This window comes from Dysidea avara, chromosome 1 (genome assembly GCF_963678975.1).
Source record: "Dysidea avara chromosome 1, odDysAvar1.4, whole genome shotgun sequence".
Classification (NCBI taxonomy): Eukaryota; Metazoa; Porifera; class Demospongiae; order Dictyoceratida; family Dysideidae; genus Dysidea; species Dysidea avara.
Window position 1 is genome coordinate 39,554,661 of NC_089272.1, and position 23,156 is coordinate 39,577,816.

Below are 23,156 nucleotides of genomic sequence, written 5' to 3' on the forward strand. Positions count from 1 at the left end.
GTAGCTGAACTCTGACTTTATTTGGAGTTGAACTCTATATAGGGCTTATAACAGAGTTGAATTCTCTTACTAGGTGACTTGTGGCATAGCTGACCACTCTAATAGAATTATAATATAATTTACTATCTACTATGCAAGAGAAAAATCTACTTAGCATCAATTCAGATTCATACCTATCAGGTCAATACTACAAGTAATTAAAGGTACTAGTATTTGCAGAGAAAGTAATTGAACCTAAGTGCGAAGTTGATGTCATTATGTGACTGAATTTGCTTCCACACACTTCCAATTCTTTGATTTTGACCAACTGTAATGTGAATTGTCAGAAAGCATTAACCTGAAATTTTCACACAGCGCATCCATAACATTACAAAATGACAAGTTCAAATTTGAATTTGATAGTATATTCCTAAAATGAGGTACGATCTCTCAAAATTATAAATCTGGGTATGTGGAAGCTACAATAATATTTTCAAATTCGGTCACATGATAGATTTCAGAAAAGCTATTGATTCCATATCCCATGAGCATCATAAAAAAACTATATTCTGTCAGAATAACTGGAAAAGCATGGAAGAGGCTCGAAGCTATCTAAAGCTTCCCTATCAATGTGGGGCTCCTATTCTGAGCTATGTAATGTTCTTTCAGGGGTTCCTCAAGGGAGCATGTTGGGATCTTTAATTTATTGTTTGTCATCTTTATTAATGACCTACTTCAGTGCATTCAATCTGCAATTATTCCTTTCACATTTGCCAATGACACCAAGTGCCTACATCTACTGAGGATACCAAGAAACTGCTAACTGACATCAGCACCATATGCACCACATTACTCTTCAATGAATCAAAAGTTATCCACTTTCATTTCTATTCTATTAATAATCCAACTTATATTACCATTAATGGAAACCCAATCAAATTATGCTACAACATAAGGATCTTGATGTCATTTTCTCATCTGATTTTAATTAGTCAGCACATTATTATCATCCGCATTATAACAGCATCTCTGCAAAAGCTTATCAAACACTAGGACTTATATTATCAGACAAACCTTGATAAAACTATATCTGTATCAATGACCATACATTGCACTGGTCCATTCCCAACGTCTGTACTGCTAACTATGGAGACCACAACTAGTATAAAGATATATCGCTATGTTAGAACACGTGAAAGCATATATACAACAGAGAGCCACTAAAATAATTATATATGTATCTTAAAGTAATATACTTTATCTTACAACAAATCTAGATTGAAACAACTAAATCTATTGGTGTATATCTATAAACTTCATGATCTCATGTTCTTCATAAAAATCTTTAAAATCACCAACAGATAACTTTTAAATTAACATCAATAATCACATCACCTTTGCTAGTGGTACAACAAGATCTGGAAAGTTAATTCATCAATAGCAACTTGACATAATTTTTACTTTAACAGAATTGCCTACCAACACAATCAAGCATTGTCTAACCAACTATGTCTGGACTCATTTTACTGACAATTTTAATTCTGAAAAAGCCTGTACATATTATATCCTATGCCCATGTTATCACTGCTCTAGGGAACTAATCCCCACAAACTTTAATCAACTGCGATTATTTGTAGTAGTATAGCTAACTATAAATTGTAGTGGTAAGTAGGTGTGGCGCGCCGGCTTCTTGGGCAGCACAACACACTACCGTGTGTCTTGATTATAAATAGTCTAGATGTATGGAGTGAGGTTTATTCATATACTGTGGCTGCATTTACTAAATGGAATAGAGGCTATGTATACTGTATAAGTTCGTAACTTCTGTTTCTATGTACATTCCTTAAGCTGGAATGTATGCCTGATTGAGGCAAACTTTTTAAGGAGCCTCATCTGTCCTCAGAGGATGGCCTTGACAAAATTGTACCCAAAAGTAGGGAATGAATTTTTGGTGGCTTTGTTGCATCTTTTCCTACCCATTCATGTAATATGAAATATACAAACAGGATGATACATGAGATATTATAGCAATGTAATTTAATCGCATGTAATACAATGTTGGCATAGCTGAGTCAGTCAAGAGCCACCTACAAATCAACTCACTACTTTATTCCAAGATACACTTGAGTATATATTTCTGAGGAACATTATCACATGAGTGGAGAAGCTTCAAGTTTTAATTGTGTTGTATCCAGTAATTATTTTCAAAATGCATTTCTGATGTGTAGCAGACTAGACTCTAGATCTTTTAGCAGGCTAAAATGGTAATTATCCATTTCCATGATGTTTATTTTTGTGGTTTGGGGTTTAGTCCATAACAATCAGTTTGATAAGTATCCTACCACTTGACTGTCAATTCAATATAACTATGTGACAATTTTTTTTGATAATAATTGATCTATGCACACACCAGTAAAGTTCACCTTTCGTCATGAAAAGATTTTGTTTGTTTCTGTTGTAACACCGCCCAAGCATTAAAAACAAACCTCGCCACCACCCATGGTGACACAGATACCATCGTGAAAAACAATGCGCAAAATCATTGTTATATATATCAGTAGCTAATTTGTACTAAAGTGAGTAAACACTATGGTTCTCACTATGGTTCTCACAATGGTTCTCACTATGGTTCTCACTATGGTTCTCACTATGGTTCTCACTATGGTTCTCACTATGGTTCTCACTATGGTTCTCACTATGGTTCTCACTATGGTTCTCACAATGGTTCTCACTATGGTTCTCACTATGGTTCTCACTATGGTTCTCACTATGGTTCTCACTATGGTTCTCACTATGGTTCTCACTGTGGTTCTCACTATGGTTCTCACTATGGTTCTCACTATGGTTCTCACTATGGTTCTCACTGTGGTTCTCACTATGGTTCTCACTATGGTTCTCACTATGGTTCTCACTATGGTTGGCTGTATTCTTGGTGAAAAATTCAAACTTGTAGTTTTTGGCCTTCCCAAGCTTTTAAATTACTGGATTAAAATGTTTAAAATTGCATAGGTGTCTCAAATTATATATATTTATCATGATGTACATAAATTAGCAGTTTTCCGATTCAAATTAGATAACATTATTATGTATTTAAATAAACATTCCATTATTATTTATTTTTACCAACTTTTAGTTCAGTGTTCATTGCCTTTTGTGATATTAGTCTGTTGCCACACGTACAGTGTGTAGCTAACTGGCTGAGCATCTAGTTAGCAATTTTTGTTGAGTTTGTTTTGTTGTCCAGACGGAAAAGCTGCTGCTGAAATAAGCATACCTCTGTCCAGTGGCGTAGCCAGGAAAAAATTTTTACCGAGGCAAAGTTTATATGTTGACCTAATTGAGAGGGTGTGCTTCTGACTCAACTGGATAATTCACAAATACTTTCAAGCATGGGTGGTACAGCATTTGCAGGTTGACTCTGGTTGGATGGAAGAAACTGTTTCAGAAGACTCTAAGTGCTTTTCTACATGTCATAAGTAATGATGCAGTTTAGTTAATACTACAGTATACCATGCTTCAATAGATTAATTGTACGCAACACCAAAAACTGACTTACTCTTGAGTGGTCAGGCCATCCATGGACTGAAACGGAAGTCACTGACAGTCATGCACACTATACTTTTTATAGGTCTGAGGGAGCATGCTCCCAGACTCCATAGCTTGACGTGCTTAGCACATACAGTTGAGCATCACATGAAAGAGATAATCTCTGACTTACATATTTATAATAAGGAAAATTTTTGAAAATATATGGTTTAAAATGGCATGAGGAGGCTACTTTTTTATTTTAACTGCTCATGTATGATATGTATGATCGATTAGCCCAATGCAATGCCATGCAGTTGACCCATTGTAACTTTTGATTAAGTAAATTTAAAGACAGTTAACATTTAGAGCAAGTAGTATGATAAAAGCGGTGGCCATAATCTATACTGAATGCTCTATTAGAGTATATTACGATGACTGCTCTATTAGAGTATCTCAATCTTTTTCATACAAATTCAAGTAGCTGAAAAGTGGTCCAGCCATTGCCATACCATGTCACCTTCCATGGGCTCCGGCCCTGCTTAGTATATTATACTACAGCCATAGATTCTATTATATGTGGTACAGTAATGCTGTCTATAGTAACGTTTGAGTAGCTAAAGAAAATTCGGGATGCCAAAACTCAGCCTCAAGCCTGAATTGTTGAGCATTTTTTACCGAAGCAGCTGCCTCGGTTGCCCCAATGGTAGCTACGCCACTGGGTCACTGTCTATAATTTTTAAGAAAACAAAAGCCTTCTTAAAGTCAAGGGTAGACTAAAGAAGACAAGCATTAATATCATCTTGCAGGGAGGATATTGGGTTAGACTACCTCTAGACTGGAAAGTAACAACTATTATCCCAATCTTCAAAAAAGGAGACAAATCTTCACCCTGTAATTACCGTCCTGTACAGTAAGTTTAACATCTGTTGTTTCCAAAGCAATAATTTGATGTCACCATGTCCACGGATTCCTCCCTCGCAAGTCTTGTATTACACAGTTACTGTGTGCACTTGATGATTGGACGACAATGGTAATTCAGTAGATGTTTTGTGCCTTGACTTTAAGAAGGCTTTTGACTCTGTTCCTCATGAAAGGTTGCTCAAAAAGATTTATGCATATGGTTTTAGAGGTAATCTGTTTAATTGGATACAATACTTTTTGAAAGGACGCAGACAAAGAGTTTCTGTGAATGGTTCAATGTCTGGTTGGAGTGATGTAATAAGTGGAATACCTCAAGGATCAGTTTTGGGTCCTCTCTTCTTTGCAATTTTCATCAATGATCTGCCATCATTATTAAGGAATAAAGTTCTTTTATTTGCAGACGACACAAAAATATATTCTAGCATTAGTCGTGCTAACCCAATATCCTCCCTGCAAGATGATATTAATGCTTGCATTGAATGGTCAGTAATGTGGCAGTTGCCTTTCAACATTTCTAAATGTAAAATACTACATATAGGTCAGTTTAATCCAAGATATTGTTATAAGATGGATGGGAAGGACATTGTTAAGGTAAATGAGGAAAAGGATTTGGGGGTGTTGATTGATTGCAATCTCAAGTTTCATAATCAGTGTTCGGCAGTGGTTAACAAAGCTAATAGACTTCTTGGCCTTATTAAACAGACCTTTTCAGATATTTCTGTAGATTCATTTGCATGTTTATAGAAATCAATAGTACGTCCTATTTTAGAATATGGTAACTTGGTTTGGGGACCTTACTATAAAACAGACATCCAAAAATTAGAAAAAATCCAGTGGAAAGCAGCTAGAATGATCAAATCTATAAGAAACCTTAACTACGAAGAACGATTGAAAGAACGATTGAAAGTACCTAACTTGACATCATTACATTATAGATGTTATAGAGGTGACATGATTGCTGTCTACAATATGCTACATGATAAGTATGATATAGACTATTCTGACTTTTTTACTTTTTCACCCATTACCCATACCAGAGGTCACACATTTAAGCTATTTAAATATTTTTCAAGAACAGATGCCAGGAAATATTATTTTTTACAGGAGGAGATGTTGAACCATGGAATAACTTACCCCAAGAAGTAGTATGTGCAGCATCAGTTGATGATTTTAAGAAATTGATTGGCCAGTATTCATCTAACACTATGTATAAGTGTATGTAATTAGTCTACTTGTACTTTTTTACCTGTTGATCAGGTGTAACAGGCTATTTAGCCTTATAAATTACCTGTAATAAATAATAATATTTGCGTGCAGGCGGGCGCCATTATTTCATTATACCATAAAGCTGCATGAAAGCATGCATGCTTAAGTTTGTTCCTTCCTTTTAAGTGGCAAAAATAACACAAACGGGAAGTGCCAACTTGATACACTGCTGACACTGTGTCAAGATGGCTTTTACTGAGCCTGTCAGTATGCGAGAAAAACCGGAAAAATGGAAGAATACGGAATAAAGGAATATTTAGAGCTGAAAGTAACTAGATGCGGGCGGTGGACGGGAAACAGAAAATTTATTTGGGGTGGCCTTAGGGCGGGCTTTAGGGATTCCGGATTTTTACCAAATATGGCAAGCAGCAATTAAGTCGGTGAAAATTACCCGAAAATTTTGATTCCTCATTGATTCCAGAATTATCTAGCCATTCCTCACGGCGGATTAGCCACAACGCTGACTGACAGTCGTCTTGAGTGCTATAAGTAGGCTGTGAAACACGATATTGTCGCTACTGAACCACAGGCATTCGGCAGGAAATTCAATTCGCTTTGGCACTTCACTAGGTATGGTCCCCCTGTACATATAACTATACAGTATAACTTCAGTTGCTAGTGTAAACTTTTAGCTAGCATGCTGAGTGTAGTAAATTAAGGCCAGTCTTGATATAGTACATGTATTACGTTATTCAATTGTTTTGTGTATTAGCTACACTGTAGCTATCCATCGTTTTAAACTAGTGGCTAGTGTTTATAGAGAGGTAGCTACACGTTTAAGTTAACGAAGTGGATATTGTGCCGGTACCGTTTTAGATACTGAAGCTGCAGACCTGCAGTAAACGGCTATTTGACCAGCAGTCTATCCATCTAAGTTTTATATCGAACCCGGAATATCGGCTCTAGTTGTATGAAGGTAATGATGGTGATTTCGAGGCGAGCTACAGTAGGCTTAACAGGCAAAAACTCATAGTTAGTATTGTGGTTGGTTGGTTGGTTAGTTTCGAGTTCAGCTTTGGTTCCTTGCTTCACCTTTGTTATTTAGCTTACGTAGCTATACTTATAGAGCGCTATAGCAGCTACATAAGGTCGAAACTAAAGAGGTGTAGCTGGCAGTACCATGGTATAGTCAAGAGGTAGTCACTACCAATAGTCCTGTAGAACTATCTGTGACCAAGATCAAAATCAAATTAAGCGATCAAGGGTTAAATTTGCATTTAATCAAACGATCAAAAAGTTCTTGAAGGTGGCGACCAAGCTAGCTCAAAAACATGTGATCAAGAATTTATGGAAATGTGATAGGTATGTTAAATTGTGGACCTATTGAGGTGAAATTAAGCAATCAAGATACATTTTTGTCGATTAAAAACCTTGATCTCGGTTGTAGATGGTTCTACAGGGCTATTGGAGAGACTACCCCTTGTATAGTGGTAATGCACTTGGACCACAGAGTGAGTAGTGCTGAGATTGAATCTCCAACCTGATGCAGTTTTTTTCTGTCCCTCAGTTTCTTTCAAATATGGTTCTATATAACCTACCTTAAGTTAAATGTTGCAGATAATTTACATGCAGTGCAAATCTAATCCTTTAAAAAGCCAGATTTTAGCTACATAATGGTATTAAGTATTTTTTTATTTTGATCGTAAATTTCTAAAAGTAGCTATACCAATCTTGTCATTTGAAGTATAATTATACAGGTATAGGAATTTTAAGTTTGTTTATGGTTTAAAAAAGAATAAAAGCGGTAGTGAAACAAGGGAGGTCGCCTTTATATTTTATCCCTACTTCAGCCTATACCCGTGATTGAATAAGGGAACTTCACATGTAGGCGACCTCCCTTGTTTTACTTTTTTATATCAGTCTTTGATCCCTAGTCGAACTTAAAATTCCTAACCTTGTACTTGTTTGTTTACTGGTGAACCCATGCGTGTAACATTAGTAGAAAGAATGGAGCCAAGCTTGTTGTTTTTGTCTGAACATGCATCCCAACTATCAATTACAAGTGGCCATTATGCTTTGTTTTCTGCTATGTATGTTCAGCCTGTTAAACAGCGTTACAAGCCAAGAACACTACAAGAAGGACCTCTGCAATCAATCCAGTCACTCGGGTGATTCCCATTACAAATGTAGGGAAGCATCATGCAGTGCTACCATGAATTGACACCTTGTACTATCAGTAAAGATATATAAGTGGGACACAAATAAAGACACAAGTAAGTCCATGAAGCATGCATTTTGTACAGTGGTATGCCAAGACATCTGTTTGGCTGAAGCACTAAAGTTAGGCAGTTATTAACACATAACCTTAGACGTCATTGAGTTATGCTTGCCTGTAGGAATCAGCCAGGCAGTCAGACAGGCAGTCAGTAAATAGAAATTCTACTGAATAATCTTTTAAACATTTGTAGCAACCTATTGGAAATGTTTCAGGTTGTAATGAAAGCACTTTTGGGCTTGGTCATACTTAACCAATACTACCAAGGTACCATGAAGGTATCGTGAGGCTGGTTTTAGGGTGATATTATTGGCCAGAAAAGCCCAAGCCCTAATGTACAGTACCGTATGATAAGAAAGGAAATTTTAGAGGCAAGCTTATGTATTTAGTTACTAATACTTGGGGAAAGTCTGAACAAACCCTACACTAGCAGGTTGTTTTGCGTTGTCAAAAACCAACTTGATAATTACATTCAGTAACTGTGCAATGTAGCAATGCAAAGACTCTATTTCATAACTTTACAGTCACCAGCTTCAGCAAACTGCCACTGTTCAATACACTTACACCACAAGTATGGGCTGGTGGGTACTATCAGCCATCTCATGATGAGGATTACTGATGCTCCAAACACTTGTAAGTATGAGCAGGTACTATCACCCATCAAACAATGGGCTACACTACCAACTCCAAATATGGATGCTAACAAGATTTTTTATGGAACAGCTGGTGGTAACCACAAACCTTCAACTTAATAACCAGTTTAGCACAAGGGAAATATTGTAATTGTTCTGTTAATTGCTGCTATGCAACCACTGGATGTTGTAGTTAGCCATAAAAATGAAAAATCATTGTTATTATTATTATCAATTTGTCAAATGACTGGCTTGTACAAAAGGATTGAAACATAGATGACCTTTGACACTAAACCTCTTGTTATACAGAGATTTCTAAATACAGTAGCACTGGAAAACTATACATGTTTTGGTGATTATCTGCTCCTCATACGTAGGTGGTACTACTGAGTAGTCATGAAGTTGAAAACACCTGGCAAAATGTTTCTGCTACTGAAGCATGTAAATAGATGTTTGTGTCTATGTTTTAATCCATGAACAACACAATTAAGAACAAGTGTTAGAATCACGTGGATAAATGAATATCCTGCTAGACATAGTGTTTGTTTGTTTGTTGGTTTGTCCTGTCAATTGTAGTGTTCATCTTCAATGCAATCCAGGAAATGGTCTATGACTAAGCTTTATCAGCTAGTTCTGAGTGGTTTTCAAATAGAAACCCATGAATATCAGTCATGGACAACAAATCCAGTGCAGCGGCATACCAAAACTATTGTGCACTTTTTGATAAAAGCACCAAAATTGGTACACATGTAGATTATTACCTAACAATCATTTTTGGATATGGAGGCGTTCACAATTGTACTCATGGTAGTCATAGCAACAGTTTACAAAATGGCTGCCACGCAAATGATTTCAAACATACTAATAGGAATTTCAGTGTTACCAACGAAAGTTCATCGCAGAATTCTGTACAAAAGTGGCTGTATTTCCTCTAGTAGAACCATACTAATAAATTATGAATAATGCAAATATTGGTCATTTTGTCTTATTCATAATGGACTATTACTGTACGATTGATTATTGTAGTTATAAATACTAGAATAATATAATATTATGAACTCTCTGAGTGTGTGATATAAAATTGAAGTTTGTTCAGTTTATTGGACATTCTCCCTCACACTTGCAGAGAGCAGTGCATTGAACTTCTTGCAGCTACAACAGATCAGCTCCTAACAGGTTTTCAGTGCTTCTTGAAGTGTGGTCCAGTGTGGTTCATATAGGCCACTTCTGCCCCAACTACTTGGAGAAGGAAGCACAGGGTCTGGAGGAACCCCTTTGAAGGCAGATTGCTTGACATTCTGCTCCAGAGCAGCGCATGTTGGTGGAATTCTCCAGATGCTGTCTTTGCAAAGAGCTTCTTCCTAGCCTAGTTAACATCAGTGCAGGCGCTTGTTCGGTCATAGATAAGAATAACAAACCTCTTGATGACATGCATAGTTTGTTCTGAAATCTCAGTTGGTGCATGTGCTAGCTCCAGCAGTGCATTATTAAGTTCCAGGAACAAATTCCATATAGTCCATGCAGGTTTTCTTGCCATGTCCAACAAACACTGACATGGTGTCACATGCAGTTAGTGCACGGAACAGAGGAAGAGCACACGAATTCTCTGATCCCAGTTGGGTGCTTCAATTTGATGGGCTGCCATATATCGGAAAATTTTTCCTGATCCGAATGCTACCCAAACTTCATCTTTAGCTGGTAGAGTTTCAGCTATCATCATTGCCAACACCACAACATCTGTATCAACAGTATGTACTAGTATTTGATGATGGCCATGTTGTTTTCTTGTGTAGAACTGTGATGGAGAGATGTGATGGCATCTACCTGTTAACACATGTGTTTAATTTATACTTCAAAATCTGGGCAATGGAAAGTGCTGCTGGTGTTGAGAAAATTCACAAACTTGGTCCTTGATACTTGGGCCTTCCAACACCATACTTACTAGTGAAAGCAGAAAGTGTGCATCGTACAGACCTTTCCTGACAAAATGATCCAATGAAGGATGTGGAAGTCAAACATGTGTCAGCGTATAATCTGTGCAGACGTGCTAGATGAACAGCTTCACTGTTACTGTCTTGGTCACAGACTTTGTCAAGTGCAGCACCAATAGCTTCATCAAATACAAGCATAACATCTCTCCCCTTACTCTGAGATTGCATATCTGGAAAATGTGGAAACAGTCTTTGCTTCAATTTGGTTGCACATGTATGCATTCTTTTGTCATTCATGACTCCAAACTGTTGTATTCTAGACATGTAGAGTTGTGCCATATCAGTGAGTTTGGAAACCGGTGAAATGCTTGCTGCCAAAAAAACTTCTTCAATATACATTACAAGCTCAGCAAACACGATTCCTGATACTACATCATCTTTACTACTTATTTGTTGCTGAACAGCCTGCACCTTCCTTGCACATTTGTACAGAGCCAATAAACACTCGGTGTGGTACTTAGCTTCCAAGGCTACCATATCACCTAAACTCAGTTTGGCCAAGAGAAAATTGTCTCCAGTGAGTTTAGCACACTTGCGTACACATTGGTCCACTTGAAAAGTTGTCACCTCATGTAAGCCATCAGTACCTGGTCCACCTTCTTCACCACAGAAAAAACACAATTCCCCACCAGATTTAAGTAAAGAGCAATATACTACACTCATGTGGAGCATTCTATTTCTGGGCTTGATGCTCTCTATTTCCTGCTGTTTGTAACATTTGGTTGTTGTAATGGAGCCTACATGTGTTATGCCACTTAGCCTTATTGTAATCATAGCTGCTTCAATACCTTGTCCTTCATTCAGTCTATCTAATGGCAACATCTTTGGTAACTTTCCAAATTTTGACCAGGTTTTCAGCAAGTGATATCATCCCTTTCCAATGTCATTCCTTTTTTGAATTCAAAAAAAAATGCTGCTGTCACTTCCTGACATATAACACAAAACTCCTGGTTTGTAACAGCTGGCTGTTGAGATGAAGATGTTTTCCAAATATCAATATATAAGTTTAAACTTCTTGGAGGAGACATGGTTGTGTTGACAAGCTAGGCAACACTGGGTCCAATGAAACTAAGAAGTCCTATCATCGGTTTAGGCTTCTCCGACATGTTGGAATCAGTCCAATTAACAAAACAAACAACTTCCGACATGTTCGGCAAGCAAACATTATTAAACACATCATTTCCAACAAGTCGAACCATGGTTTTGAGCTTCCAAAATAAACAACTATCAACATGTCCGACAAAGAAACATTACTAATCACATCATTTTGAACAAGTCTGATCATGGTTTTGGGCTTGTCTGACATGTTGGAATCAGTCCAATTAACAAAACAAACAACTTCTGACATGTCGGACAAACAAACATTACTAAACACATCATTTTAAACAAGTAGGATCATGGTTTTTGGCTTCTCCAACATGTTGGAATCAGTACAATTTACAAAATAGTCAACTTCCAACATGTCCAACAAGCAAACATTACTAAACACATCATTTCCAACAAATCGGATCATGGTTTTGACCTGTTGGAATTAGTCAGACCACTAAAGCTACATGTCAAGTAGTGATTTAACTCTTATCCGACATGTTGGATTCAGTCCAATTAACAAAACAAACAGTTTCCGACATGTCCGACAAGCAAACATTATTAAACACATCATTTCCAACAAGTCGGATCATGGTTTTGCGCTTCTCCGACAAGTTGGAATCAGTCCAATTTACAAAGTAAACAACTTCCGACATGTCCGACGTCATTCCAACAAGTTGGATCATGGTTTTGAGCTTCTCCGACAAGTTGGAATGAGTCCAATTTACAAAACAAACAACTTCCGACATGTCCGACAAACAAACATTTCTTACACAATGGTGCAATGATAGAATATTTTATGCATATACACATGCATACAGACCTTTCTGTAACTGCTAAGTTTAGAACTTTAATAAGAAAACTACATAAATACTGCTGAGCTATTCAATTAGAAAAAATACCATGTACTTTGACAGTGTTCTATTTAGAATAGATGCCATATGTTCTCTATGCATATGATAATTTATGTTTACTTGTTATCAGGGGCAGCTCCAGGGGGGTTTCTGAGGTTTCCGGGAAACCGGTCACATTCAGATCAAGATACTCTAATAGAGCAGTCAATCACTGTATTAAAGCAGTCACAGTGTTCAGAGCAGCAGTGCAGCAAGTTTTATAGCTACAAATAAGGATCTTTATGTATTATATCAGTGATATTTTATATAGTTAGTGGAGGGCAGTTATTCTGAGCAGGCGATTGCCTTTTTTTGCTCTTCGCTCAAAAATTTAGCTATACTCTTGATCAGAAACCAGTCACCAAATTCCTGGAGCTGCCTATGGTTATTGCATAGTTGTTTACTTATGGATATGTTTATTTGGTTATTGTGTACTATTGTGGAAAAGTTTTTAGTTGTTTTAACAAGAAATAGTGTGTTTTCATAGCAGCCATTTTGTAAACAGTTGCTATGGCCACCATGAGTACATTTGTGAGTGCCTCCATATTCAAAAATGATTATTAGGTATTGACCTACATGTGTACCAAATTTGGTGCTTTTATCAAAAAATGCACAAATAGGCTTGATATGATGGACTATGCCACTGCACTATACCAAAACATTCTTAGAAAATTTCCTTCTAGGCTCTCAGAATTATGTGTGCTACATGCAATAAGCTATTCTGCCCATGAGAAAATAATTTGTGTACCATCGAATACCATCTTTTCCCTCCTTTGTGAAATAAACGCACCTTCAGGTATGCCATACTCTCCTCTAACTATCTCCTAAATCCATCTTTGACCTAAACCACAAACACGTTATGATGGGCCAGCATAATTTAATAAAGAAATGGGAACAGGAGACAACAGCACAAAATATGGAATGGGAATGATGGTCGTTATGTCAATGTGTAAGTTGGATTTTAGATCAAAATGCTTCTCACAACATTGCTGGACACTGTAGTTCTAATAAAACATTCTAATAGAGCAGTCAGGTCACTTTGCACTAAAGTACTTTAATAGAAGAGAATAAGTCAGCTAACTAGAAGTTTGAAGTTTCAGGAGCAGGTACAGTACATATGTAGGTTAGAAGTCTCATAGAAATGACAAAAGGTGATCCCAGTGTCTTGTTATGTGCCCATTGTTTTTAAGTTACAGTAGATGTAGTTATTCCACTTCCCCATGTATTATAGCTTTTGTATACAGGCTAAAGTTTACTAGCTAATCATTACTAATGGCTAAATTAATTACAACAAGCTTGTAGCATTATGGTACTTCCAGCTATATCTTTTGTTATAATATCTCTATGAAAAGCTACTGACACCAATGTGGTAACTGTCACCTAGTTAACTCTAGGACACACCATTAAAAGGTGGCTAGCAAAGATTGACAAGGAAAAACATGACTGAACTCCAAGCCTCACAAACTGAAAGTATGAAATCCCTTTACCAGGAGCGGATCCAGGATTCCACAAGGGAGTTACTAACATTGCAAGGCACAATTTATTGTGGGGGCATGGCATCAGAGGCGTAGCTAAGGGGGGGCAAGGGGGGGCATTTGCCCCCCCATCACTAAATGATTTTTTTTTAAACCTTCGTCATAAGTTTACCAGTATTAAACTGACACGCAAATGACTGTAAATTATGTACACTACTACACGGTATCACCAGGGGCTGCTAGTGAATGCGCACACACAACATTGAACTCGCTCGCGAATCCATCGAACGAAAATATTAGACACATACTTCTATATTAAAATTTTAGCCTAGACTACTCGCGTGATAGAACATTTTTGAATCTAAAAAGAGTGACCCGCTTCTCCACGGCAGGAGTCACAACTTACAAGTGACAAAGGAGACCAGATGACGCTATGAACCTACTGTCTACGAGGTGATAAAGTGTTAGCTAAATAAATGTACCAAGTTTATTTTATCGAGTCGATCACACTGGACCTTTGTACGTACGGCAGTGCAGTTTGTTTATACTTAGTCAGTCAGGTGGATCAGTCAAGCTTACAAGTTCTGCTAGCAAGACAGGTGGGATTTCGTGCAATACATGGCATTTGAATTTCGCTGAGTGAAGTGAGTGAATACGTCATCCTGTCAACAGTGTGCTAGGACTGCAGCACAGGCTGTGGCTAACGTAAAGTAACCTGTATTTGCACTAAAGTATTAGCTCTACCGGACTGTGGATGAATTTGTTGGAGTACAGTTGTGGCACGTGCGATGATGCTCGACAAATATAGCTACCTCGATTGGAAGCAGTCTGTACTGAAATGATTACGTAGCTAGTTATTTAAGCTGTAATAATACAACACCGTATGTTGGCTAGCCCACCATTGGGTCATTAGCCTTTTTTGCAATTATGAATGATTTTGAGTGTTTCGTGGGGGCTTGCCTGCCCCTCCATCACCTTCTGGCTAGCTACGCCCCTGCATGGCATATAAATATTAGTAACTAGACTGAGTGTAACAGTGTGCAAAGCACACTCAGCAAGTGGAACATAGTCTATATAGCGGATCTGGGGGAACTCCCCACAGAAAAATTTAACATTCTGAGATTGAATTTTGTATCATGAATCACTTGATGTTGAAAGACAGCAGTCATCATCATCCAAAGTCATCATAATCTATTATATGACCAGATCTCCAAAATATGTCAGCACTAACTAAACCCAATCACATGACAAGTCATCTGTTATACCATATTTACTCGATTTGTGTCCCAGGGGTACTACTTTTTTGCCCAAAAATAAGGATAAAACCCTTTGAATAGTGCTGCACTGTGGTATTATTCGAGGGTGCGCTACTAATATTTTAAACCTGCCACTGCTATGCTATTTTACACTATAGTTTATAAAACATACACAACACGTTGCACTCAAGTCCTTGTAGCACAACCATGTCACGCCTCATGCTATATGGTCAATTTACTAACTAATATCCAGAATTTCAATTACGTGATAGCCATTTAAGTTTTGCCAGGACAGTGCCTTCCTTAAATCGAGATGGAGATTAATGCTACAGGTATGAGAGCACTAGTAAAGAGTAATTATGAAAGTGCAGTGCGGTACTATTCGAGGGTGTGGTACAATTAAAATTATTTTCAGAAACAAGAATAAAGACCTTCAAATAGTACTGCACTGCAGTACTATTCAAGGGTGCGGCACAAATCGAGTAAATATGGTATATATATATATATGTATATGAATTGGGACAGAATATTTGCATTCTGTAACTTGCGTTATAAAGCTAACTAAATGTTTAATAAATGCTAAAAATTTCATGACCATATAATACAACAGAGTAAAAAACTTATGAGTCATGAAAGTGTGAAAAAACAGGCAAAATTTATGTCTGAAACACCCTATTTTTCAAGGCCTATATGGAGGCACAGCATGAAATGCTGCAGTATGCATATGGTTATTCACTTATATTAGGGATGAGCTTATTTTTTTCTACCTATTTTTCTTTCCAGCAATTCTTTTATTTCTTACCTATTTTGCTCAATATTTTGCTTGAAATTTATCTATTTTGCTGAGCATCAGTAAAAATTTATTGCGGTATCTCAAGCTTACAACCATGTGTGACTGCTCTATTAGAGTATCTTGTTCTTTAGTCGCTGTTTCCTAAGAGCATATGTTGTCCTAATACTATGTGTGACTGTTCTATTAGAGTGTCTCGAGTTTTTCATACACAATGTGCAAAGTTGCCATTCCTTGGTGCCCATTTTTCCAATTTTCCACCTATTTTTCCAGCATTTTGCTCTTTGCTTTTACCAACGTATTTTTCTAAAAAAATTCCTGTAAAATCAGCGTATCCCTAATATATATCTGAGGATTCTGATGCTGTAATCCCCAACATATCAAGACTCACGGTAGTGAGTCATGCAGCCAAAAAACTATGAAGCGCACACCCAATTAAAAGACACGCAGCCACTACTGTGAATTGTTTACATGTAGGGACGTACAATATTATCCCTGAATTACACAACACCTCCCAATGGATTTGTATTGTGTTACGTGTAAAAAAAATCTTTAGGAGTTGTCATCATCGTCTTGCGACCTTGCTAAAATATAAAATATAGGCATATTTACACATATTTCACTTTATTTCTCTACTTTATGTTACACTTACCATTCGTTATATCAGTCAGCATAGCCGTGTTTGTACAGTCCGTATAGCACTGATATTATCTAATTCTGGTTTGTCTTTACACGTAGTTTCTTTGATCAAACTTCTAATCCCTACAATAACTTTTAAAGACACATTGTGGACACAAGCCCTATTGTCTGATAAACAAGTTGTGAAATGCGTAGAACCGTAAGTTTCCTAGGGAAGGAGTTTTAAGCAGAAATCTTTTAAACTCCATTTATTGCCATGCCTCATGTAAGCATAAATAAGGTGTGAAAGCCTGAATAATGTACAGTCACTAGAGAAGGTGTTTAAGCATAATTCTTGTGCCACACCACACATGGTGTATTAAACTGGCTTAACATTTGTGATTTGTCAACTTGCTTGTCAAGCTTCTGGTAGAGCTCAAACCAGCTTGTTTAGCTACATAGCATTACCCACCCTAACCACTCCCATTGTGGTTTTCATCATGCATGTCACTTAATATACATGTTACATAACAGAATACATCACATTAATTGTTTGTAATATTAACAACAAAATTCTGACTATAAAGTGCGATAGTGACGCAACCTATGAATTAGTTTATTCCCATCACAACTGTATGCCTCATCCTGGAAAATCACAAGATCATAAACAATACTGCTAAGATCTTACCAGGCCAGGTGAATCTCATTGTTGACCTCGATATTACCTTGATCCCATCACAACAGTATAATCCGGAAACATCTGAGATCCCAAAATTAATGATAACAGAGCCACGGTTATTTGGTATTCGGTTCGTACACCTTCTGAACAATCCTGCCATGAGATAATACTGGAATTTGAGCTACTAGAAGTTTCACCTGATGGGTCTTGGTGAATTGGCACCGCTTACACATATATATAAAATACCCACTGCATCGATACGGTGAATCAGTGTGTGTCGATGTTGATCTAATCCTTGATCTAATCACTTTTGTTAACCTCAAGCACCAAATGAGCTTGCTTGATATCTGATGACACAAGAGACCAGTCCCCCAACAAGCAGGCACTGAAGTAAAAAGAGAATGTACAAAAAATTAACATGCTAGGCTGGTGGATCCTATGGCGTAACTACAGAGTGACAAGCAGGCATCGAATACAATACACCTATAATCTGAGTACAGTGGAACCTCTCTTATCCGGGCAGTCTGGTACATACTACTGTATCAGAAATGTCGTATACTGTACTAAAGCGAAGTAATGTTATTGCTATCAGTTAGTGCTGTGCAGTTTAGAAGTCACTACAAAGCATTCATGGCCCATCCCCTAGGTGTAAAAATACATCATCACCTAGCAACCAAGTGGTAGTTATCATTAGTAGAATAAACAAGCCATCAAACAGTTTTTAACTGCAAACTTCATTATGGTCAATAAACTACAACGCACATGAGTAATTTAAGCCGTGCAGACAATGGAGGTACCCAGATAATAGAGGTTTGTGGATAGTAGAGGTGTCTGGATAATAGGTGTCCAGATGAGGGAGAATTGCAACAACACAATTCCTCTGAATGTTAACTAACCTGAATTTACAACACTCTTTTTGATCTGAGTTCCTGTATGGTCCCAAGTTACACAAGACCACATCCAACTGCTACTGGGTGAACTGCTTACAACCAGATGGCCTACAAAAACCAACAAGTGGGTATTAAATACAATATTATGCCTAAAATCTGGGTACTGGAAAATATCACTATATGTACCACATGTAAACTGACTGGGGTATTAAAGTTTGGTCGCACCACAACAGTATGTACGCCTGATCCTGGAAATCCAGAAAACATACCTTGGATAATGAACAACTACATTCCTTAGTATGTAGACTGACCTGGAAATTCACAATACCATTGATATGTCACTACAGTCCATGTATACTTGACAACTGAGAACTACAAAAGAACACAACAGATGGTACAATTCCTCTATATATATAAACTGACCTGAAATTCATCACACTCAGTTTCTGCCTGGCCACAAGTTATGTCATGTACCATGACCATATCCAAGTGCTACTGCTAGTGGGTGAACCGTATGCTATGACCAGATCTCCTGTAAAAACTGAAAGGTGAGCATTTAATACATATAGTTATTACACCTAATAAAATCACTTTTTACACAAACGACACATTTGGGGATTTAAAAGACTACACAGAGACCTGATTAGACAGGTTTCACTATACACCAATTCAGTCATTTAGACCAGTATGCAGTGTGAATGAGTGCATACAAACATTACACACGTTATATTTGCTAGTTACTTCTTCAACCTGCAGCCAAAGTTCCTGGACTTCTGCCGATGTAAGTGGCAGGTGGCAGTTGGTCCATACACCTTGTTGACAATCTTGCCATGAGGTAATACCAGCATTTGCTGCTAGTGGAATTAGAAGTTTTCAGCTCTGCACAGGTCCAAAAACCCTCACAGTTAATCAGTGTGTGGCGATTGCAGGCGATGTGGCACTTTACAAACTGGGATGAACTTCACTCCTCGTTTTGTTAGCCTCCAATACTGGCATATAAATCATTGAGTACCTCAGTATTCTAGACTCTTACTTCTTTCTTTTTAAAGTGTTGTTCAAGTGTTGTAGTTTCTCACAAGGAGTGAATTTCTCAAAGACTTGGACTGTAAATTTAAAACCGTGTATCACATGTGTCCACTTGAGGTGATCAGGGACCTTCCACAAGATTTCCCCTAAATAGATCGTGTGATATATAGTGGTATGCCATGGTTCAACAATACGGTACGTGTAGTTTAATATAATATAAGCTGTCAAGAATTATTTGTGCACTGCTAAACTTATTCAGTAATTTTTGTGTGATAAGCACACTTGAGGAAGAGCCTGGGGGAGAAGACTAATGTTTTGACAGCAGTTGATGATGGCCGGGCAAAGAACTGCAAGAAGACTTACTGACAGTACTGTGATGGTAGGGAAAAATGCCCACCCCTATAGCTCTGCCTAGGGCATTATATATATTAACTAGCATTACCTACAGTTATTGTATATTATGTTGCTGCATCTGGAGCACCTGCAGAAAGTGGTAGTAAGGCTCAAACCTATTATTCTGCTGAACAGGCAGGGAATCTGGGAGTATGCTCCCTGAGGAAAGTGTAAGTACTGCAACTTTTTAGTTTTAATTGCTTCATCAAGTATAAAAATTCAGTCAAAGGGTGATGATCGAGGCTCTAGTCTTGTACACTGGTTGCATCTATACTGCACTGTGACACCCTTGAGGGGTTAGTACCAGCGGCAATACTATTCCATCTCCCCGAGTCTTGATAATTGAGTGCCCCATTCCTTTCTCTGCTGCTCCAATCCTGAAGCTGTGTACACAGTACAAGAAATGGTTATAATATATTTGAAGAGTCTATCACTGACAAAAATGAGTGATATCCATCCCAAAAACACCTTCGCTGTAATAAAAGGCACATCCAAGAAACTACCAGTGAACAATATCAGCTTGGAACAAAAGGCTGATTGTTTGTGGTTCTCTATTAAATGACCAACATTAAACATGAAAGTAAAAATAAGTGACAACTGAAACAGCTGATATCTGAAGCAGCCAAGAATGAATGTTCTTATAAACTAATTCAAAATTTAAACATTGAACCTTTATCATTCAGCTGTGTTCTATATTCACTCAAGCTGCATCCTTAAGTAATTTCTTTTAATTCTATAATTGGCTGGTAATTTGGCCGCCTTTTTTAATAGTCAGTATATAGAACAAAAAAGGCAGCCAAATTGCCTGCCAATTATAGAAATAAAAGAAATTACTTAAGGATGTAGCAAGAGTGAATATAGAACACAGCTGAATGATAAAGGCTCAATGTTTAAATTTTGAATTAGTTGTATACCTTGAACATTCATTCTTGGCTGCTTCAGATATCAGCTGTTTCAGTTGCCAATTACTTTTACTTTCATGTATAATTGTACATGCATCTGCTTTACAGCCAGGTGTTGTTGGATGGATTAAAACTTTACAGTTAGTTGTATTCTTGGCCGCTCCAGATATCAGCTCTTTAAGTTACCAGGTACTTTTCTGAGCTGTTTTTTTTACATAGGGTTCCAGGTACTGGTAATTTCTTGGACGCACCCTTTTTTTACAGCGAAGGTGTTTTTGGGATGGATACTTTAATTACATTTAGCCTAAATTAGTGCTAAAATGCAACCATGGGTAGTAAAGAGTTTTCGATATATTTTCACCAGTGCCCTCTTATTAGAATCACTTATGGTGGGGAATTTCTGGTCTAATACAATCATACTATATTATCGCCTTTGGAAGTTTGGGATGGTTTACTCTAGTTGTTTGTATATTTAAACCTACATAGCTATACATTATACATACCAATTATACTGTACCTGTACAGTAGTCACATTTTGTTTGCACTTACTTAAAATTACTTAAAGAGGAAATTATCATACAGTTCCATAGTACTGTATAGTAGGGACCACTAAGGTTTGGGCATGGCGCATGAAAAACATCACCCAAAAACCAGCCTCACTCTTCCCTGATGACTTTAGAGGGAGTATTGGTTAGATAAAATTAAGCCAAAACAAGCCTTCAGATCCCTCAATTGACCCGAAACACTTCCAACAAGTTGCTACAAAACTTTAAGAAAATATTATTAAATGGAATTTTCTACTGACTGACTGAGTAACTGACTGACTGATCCCTTCAGACAAGTGTAACTTGATAATGGCTAAAGTTATAGGCTTGATTTTTTCATTGATTTGATATCATCACTTCAGCCAGACACATGCCATTTGACATACTGCAGTACATATACTGCATTCTTCATAGGTTTACCAGTGTCCTCCTTTGTGTCCCATTAAAACCCCTCACTGCCAAATTTGTAGAGGATCCAATCTACTATTTCTAAACTGCTATTATTATACACCATACTATATAATCCTATATAACTATATATCAGTTTAATCTCTATAGAACAAGGAATTTGATTATGAAGTTGTTGTTTACACAAGAGCAACCACAAATCCGTTATATAACTTCAAAGTACGAAAATCGATCTGCATAAAACCAAAAGTAAAATTTCACTACTTTATTTCTGGCTTTGCTATATAGTGAATAGTTATCTCACCAACAGATGTGACAGCAGGCTGAGTGGTACTCCTGACGGAGAGATCAAAATAGGCAGGATGACCAAGATGAAAGTCAGGGTGGTATATGTCGCCAGGACGAGATTGGTCAGATGAAATGCCTTGCTCCCTAAGAACACCAGGGTGATCTTGGAGCAAGGCATGGTGTACAACAGACACTAAAGCATTATGATGCTGGATCCTCAAGGGACCATGAGAGCACCCCAGCAGATGATCACCAAACTGGTCAATGACAGATAGACAAATACAGAGTGGTAAAGAAGGGAACAAAGGAATGCCAAGCCACAACGTAAAGCTATAGTAAAATCGTGAGGAGGAATAGCTAGACCCAAAGCAGGCTGTGGAAGTGCTTTGAGCCAACCACTGCTGGTGCCAGAAGAATGTGATAAAGCACGCAGACGTGCTTGATCACAAATAGTGGAACTGCTTACAAGCTGTTTAAAAAGTGAATCATCTAAAATGGCTTGAAGGCCAGTTTGAGAGGAGTTATGCAACACAGAAACAGACATATCTTCGAAGAAAGCGAGGGAACAATCCTCCCCGGGAAATTGTATAAAAACACCAAAAGTTTCCACTAAACGCGACACTAAAATACGGGCAGAATTACAGGACCCCATAAATGCAGGAACAGCAAAACGCTCAGATTCACGTAGGCCCAAGCCTCCTAACCTAAATGGCAAGGTGGTTTGTGTCCAACTACTATCAGAAATTCCACAACACAAGATTCTACTAAGGCATTCTCGCAACCTAAGGACAAAATGTGAGGGAAAGGAGCCCAAAGAGGAAGATGGCACACAACGTAAAAGGTGAGTGACCTTGCAAACGCTAAGACAGCTCCTAAGCAGATGCAACTCTACTTGAGGGTCCTCGAGGTCAACCAATTTATCCTGAATTGCAACTATTTTATCAAATTGAACAGACAAAAAGGCATCGTAAAACTGTGGAGGTACCCAAATAGGAGATCCAAGAAGCTCCAAATCACTGTTCTTGGGGTTGATACGCTTGATAGCAGGATGAAAGTTAGGAAAAGAACTGTCACCAGAAGGCCAGTATAGTTCACATTTGGATAGGTTGATGTAAAGACCAAAACTGGGACCCGACTCAGTAAAATGTGAAAGTAATGTGTGAAGACAAGATCTAGTACCTATAAATGTGCCATCATCTAAATACCACAGGTTAAGAAGAAATGTTTCACTAAAAGAGATGGAATGAAGAAATTGCACCAACACCAAAGAAAAAAGTAAGGGACCAAAAGGATCTCCCTGTTGGACACCTGTGGAAGCAAGAATACGCCTGTGGCCAAACCTCAGCTCAGCAGGTTGACTGTAGCACCAATACAC

At 37.7% G+C, this 23,156-nt stretch overlaps 1 protein-coding gene across 9 annotated transcripts in view; it reads left to right on the forward strand.

Moving 5' to 3' along the window:
- The first annotated feature begins 6,067 nt into the window (after positions 1-6,067).
- The window catches only part of LOC136264438 (uncharacterized), a 61,017-nt gene continuing 43,928 nt past the window's right edge, over positions 6,068-23,156 (forward strand). For all 9 annotated transcript variants that reach the window (XR_010705141.1, XR_010705145.1, XR_010705146.1 and 6 more), the window contains exon 1: positions 6,068-6,264. The gene's annotated coding sequence lies outside the window, so the exon portion shown is untranslated. The remainder of the gene's footprint in view (positions 6,265-23,156) is intronic.